The sequence below is a fragment of the Schistocerca cancellata genome, unplaced genomic scaffold (genome assembly GCF_023864275.1).
Source record: "Schistocerca cancellata isolate TAMUIC-IGC-003103 unplaced genomic scaffold, iqSchCanc2.1 HiC_scaffold_840, whole genome shotgun sequence".
In the NCBI taxonomy this organism is placed as follows: Eukaryota; Metazoa; Arthropoda; class Insecta; order Orthoptera; family Acrididae; genus Schistocerca; species Schistocerca cancellata.
The window spans coordinates 145,001-150,000 of NW_026046851.1; the positions used below are offsets into that span (position 1 = coordinate 145,001).

Genomic DNA, 5,000 nt, shown 5'->3' on the forward strand with positions numbered 1-5,000 from the left:
ACCAACTAAGAACGGCCATGCACCACCACCCACCGAATCAAGAAAGAGCTATCAATCTGTCAATCCTTCCGGTGTCCGGGCCTGGTGAGGTTTCCCGTGTTGAGTCAAATTAAGCCGCAGGCTCCACTCCTGGTGGTGCCCTTCCGTCAATTCCTTTAAGTTTCAGCTTTGCAACCATACTTCCCCCGGAACCCAAAAGCTTTGGTTTCCCGGAGGCTGCCCGCCGAGTCATCGGAGGAACTGCGGCGGATCGCTGGCTGGCATCGTTTATGGTTAGAACTAGGGCGGTATCTGATCGCCTTCGAACCTCTAACTTTCGTTCTTGATTAATGAAAACATACTTGGCAAATGCTTTCGCTTCTGTTCGTCTTGCGACGATCCAAGAATTTCACCTCTAACGTCGCAATACGAATGCCCCCGCCTGTCCCTATTAATCATTACCTCGGGTTCCGAAAACCAACAAAATAGAACCGAGGTCCTATTCCATTATTCCATGCACACAGTATTCAGGCGGGCTTGCCTGCTTTAAGCACTCTAATTTGTTCAAAGTAAACGTGCCGGCCCACCCAGACACTCAATAAAGAGCACCTTGGTAGGATTTCAACGGGGTCCGCCTCGGGACGCACGAACACGCACGAGGCGGTCGCACGCCTTCGGCTCGCCCCACCGGCAGGACGTCCCACGATACATGCCAGTTAAACACCGACGGGCGGTGAACCAACAGCGTGGGACACAAATCCAACTACGAGCTTTTTAACCGCAACAACTTTAATATACGCTATTGGAGCTGGAATTACCGCGGCTGCTGGCACCAGACTTGCCCTCCAATAGATACTCGTTAAAGGATTTAAAGTGTACTCATTCCGATTACGGGGCCTCGGATGAGTCCCGTATCGTTATTTTTCGTCACTACCTCCCCGTGCCGGGAGTGGGTAATTTGCGCGCCTGCTGCCTTCCTTGGATGTGGTAGCCGTTTCTCAGGCTCCCTCTCCGGAATCGAACCCTGATTCCCCGTTACCCGTTACAACCATGGTAGGCGCAGAACCTACCATCGACAGTTGATAAGGCAGACATTTGAAAGATGCGTCGCCGGTACGAGGACCGTGCGATCAGCCCAAAGTTATTCAGAGTCACCAAGGCAAACGGACCGGACGAGCCGACCGATTGGTTTTGATCTAATAAAAGCGTCCCTTCCATCTCTGGTCGGGACTCTGTTTGCATGTATTAGCTCTAGAATTACCACAGTTATCCAAGTAACGTGGGTACGATCTAAGGAACCATAACTGATTTAATGAGCCATTCGCGGTTTCACCTTAATGCGGCTTGTACTGAGACATGCATGGCTTAATCTTTGAGACAAGCATATGACTACTGGCAGGATCAACCAGGGAGCTGCGTCAACTAGAGCTGAGCAGCCGGCCGCCCGGGAGTGTGTCCCAGGGGCCCGCGCGAACACGCAAGCGTCCGCTCAATTATTCTGCAAACAGGAGGAGGCTGAGCTCCCCTGCACAATACACCTCGAAACCCTCTCAGGTCCCGGCGGCGCGCAGCGCCGTCCTAAGTACTTGGTCGGGTTCGAGAGAGGCGCAATCGCCCGGAGTTAGGCGAGTAGACGCTTTAGGTGCGACCACCCGTGCTCCCAACTGAGCTTGCCGCTGCCGACAGAGGCCCGGGAGCGTGCTGTCGTGGCATTGCCGGCGGGAGACAACACGCGCCACCTACGGTGACCGGCAGCTCCAACGCCAGCGCCACAGAAGGGCAAAGGCCCCACGTGGGTGCCGAAGCGAACTCTCCCAGCACAGCGCACGTGCCAACACGTCTGCACAACTGCGATACAAACCACCAGCGAGAACCGCTGGGGCGACCGAGCAGCAGACGGCGTCGCGGCGCCGAGTGCCGGGCGGCGGCGCATCCTCAACGCACACAGTCCTCAATCGGACCAGCACACTGCAGATGTCCACCGCGCTTCGCACCGGGCCGGCGAGGACCCACTTTGGCTGCACGGCGCCGCGCGCAGGGTGCCCCGGCGCGCAGCTGCGCCGCCTGCCGCGTCCGTCGGCCGGCGCGCCTGCCACTGGGCGCCCCCACCAGCCGGCTGTAGCGCGTGCGCCCACGCACCGCGCGGCCAGCACGCCGGGCGGCCCCCCCTCACCGGCCGGGGACAGTCCCACCCACCCACAGCCGCGTATCGCTTCACACCCAGATTCACATTCACGTTCGTTGGTATGGTGGGGACCGCTTCGTAGCTGTACCGATCGTTGCCCTCACAGATGTACCTCCAGCAAGGACAACCGCACCACAACGGGTTACCAGTTGTTCATTTGCGTAACGTCACCAGTAAACGTACACGTCCATCCCCGTTTGCAAAGTCAACTATTATTGCATGCCTGCCTGTCAGGTGTCAAGACACACTACATCCGCTCACATCCACGCAACAAAATGTGCCCGACTAGAGGGCACGTGGAAGGTGCCCCCGTACGTATGCGATGTCCATTGCGCGACCAACTGTCAACCGGCCTCTGTAGCATGTCGCAGATGTGGAACGCGGGGCACCGTGCTATCACATTGTGTGAGAAGAGACTACTACGTCTGCATACACGCGCCACTACATGAACAGACGGCTCATGCTGATCGCCATCCACTGCGTCCATTACTCCCACACGTCTCTATGGCGTACCACACTGCAATGCAGCTGTTATGGGGAGATGACACGTAGCTGTGTACACAACATTCTGAGCGGGTTGCGGTTGGACAATACATTAATGTAACGTGTCATATGCCAATTACAGAGCAGGGTAAGGCACAACTTGGGTTAGGTTAAGGCACAACTTGGGTTAGGTTAAGGCACAACTTGGGTTAGGTTAAGGCACAACTTGGGTTAGGTTAAGGCACAACTTGGGTTAGGTTAAGGCACAACTTGGGTTAGGTTAAGGCACAACTTGGGTTAGGTTAAGGCACAACTTGGGTTAGGTTAAGGCACAACGTGGGTTAGGTTAAGGCACAACGTGGGTTAGGTTAAGGCACAACGTGGGTTAGGTTAAGGCACAATGTGGGTTAGGTTAAGGCACAATGTGGGTTAGGTTAAGGCACAACGTGGGTTAGGTTAAGGCACAATGTGGGGGTAGATTGCGGTACAAATTGCATTACATTGCGGTGCAAATTGCATTACATTGCGGTGCAAATTGAGTTACATTGCGGTGCAAATTGAGTTACATTGCGGTGCAAATTGAGTTACATTGCGGTGCAAATTGAGTTACATTGCGGTGCAAATTGAGTTACATTGCGGTGCAAATTGAGTTACATTGCGGTGCAAATTGAGTTACATTGCGGTGCAAATTGAGTTACATTGCGGTGCAAATTGCGTTACATTGCGGTGCAAATTGCGTTACATTGCGGTGCAAATTGCGTTACATTGCGGTGCAAATTGCGTTACATTGCGGTGCAAATTGCGTTACATTGCGGTGCAAATTGCGTTACATTGCGGTGCAAATTGCGTTACATTGCGGTGCAAATTGCGTTACATTGCGGTGCAAATTGCGTTACATTGCGGTGCAAATTGCGTTACATTGCGGTGCAAATTGAGGTAGGTTAAGGTGCAACACAGGTTAGGTTAAGGTGCAACATAGGTTAGGTTAAGGTGCAAGATGGGTTAGGTTAAGGTGCAAGATGGGTTAGGTTAAGGTGCAAGATGGGTTAGGTTAAGGTGCAAGATGGGTTAGGTTAAGGTGCAAGATGGGTTAGGTTAAGGTGACATAGGTTAGGTTAAGGTGACATAGGTTAGGTTAAGGTGACATAGGTTAGGTTAAGGTGACATAGGTTAGGTTAAGGTGACATAGGTTAGGTTAAGGTGACATAGGTTAGGTTAAGGTGACATAGGTTAGGTTAAGGTGACATAGGTTAGGTTAAGGTGACATAGGTTAGGTTAAGGTGACATAGGTTAGGTTAAGGGGACATAGGTTAGGTTAAGGTGACATAGGTTAGGTTAAGGTGACATAGGTTAGGTTAAGGTGACATAGGTTAGGTTAAGGTGACATAGGTTAGGTTAAGGTACAAACTGGGTTGTGTTATGGTACACATTGCGTTGTAGTACAGTACACGTTAGGTTTGGGTACGGTACACAATGTGGTATGGGATGGCGTGTTGTGGGGGGGAGGGGGGGGGGGAGGTTCGTTGATATCGACCGTAGGACGTGGATGCCCGAGGCAGCGTCAGTGTGTCAAAGGAGTTATGTCACGTCGGGATGCGCTTTTCGCCAGTGAGAGGGGGCGAGCCGTGTCTGTGGTTGCGGCAGACCTGTGTGTTTCATTCCTGCCAGTGTGTTTGTGCTGTAAGACGAGGCAGTGTGGTGGTGATGGGTGCACCCCTGTGTAGGACATGTGTGGGTGTTGGTGGCTTCTCTGAGCAATTGTGGTTGTCGGACGAGTGGGGTATTCTGTTTTATGATTGGACCTCCCGGTCTGGTTATCATAGCGTAGTTGGTGTACTGTGGCGGATAGGATGCACCGGACGTTGGTCCATGCTGGTGCTTAGTAGTTGTATCTGTGTCTGTTACAGGCAGAGAGTAGTGTGTGATAGAGTGTGTGGCTGACGTGTGGTTCATTTTGTGTGTACGGACGTTCAGCATGTATAGGGGCATTTGCGTATATAATCTATCATAATCTATCTATGTGGGCCTGCATAGTTTACTGAGCAGTGCTGTGAGGTGACTGAACTACGAGTGACGTACTGATTTACAGCGGAATGATTGCCTTGTACCAAAGATGGAGTATCGGCTCTACGACAGCGTTGGCACCGCAGGAAATGGTCTCGTAAAACGGCCCTCCCACCGTCATCGTTGTGAGGGGGGTAGGGACCGCCTATATTCTGAGAGGAGCCCTGTTTGCCACTGGGCGTGGGGTCTCGCATCCTGCGGTTCAGTGCCCCCAGGGAAGCGCGCGGAGGTGGTGCTGCTGCTGCTGCTGCTGTAGCAAGCGAGCTACTTACAGCATGTATAGGGACAG

General features: G+C 52.9%; 1 non-coding gene across 1 annotated transcript in view; it reads right to left on the minus strand.

Moving 5' to 3' along the window:
- LOC126147047 (small subunit ribosomal RNA) overlaps nucleotides 1-1,391 on the minus strand; it is a 1,909-nt gene extending 518 nt beyond the window's left edge. Inside the window, exon 1 of the ribosomal RNA XR_007529942.1 lies at nucleotides 1-1,391. This exon is cut by the window's left edge and continues 518 nt beyond it. This is a non-coding gene — a ribosomal RNA (small subunit ribosomal RNA).
- Nucleotides 1,392-5,000: the final 3,609 nt, after the last annotated feature.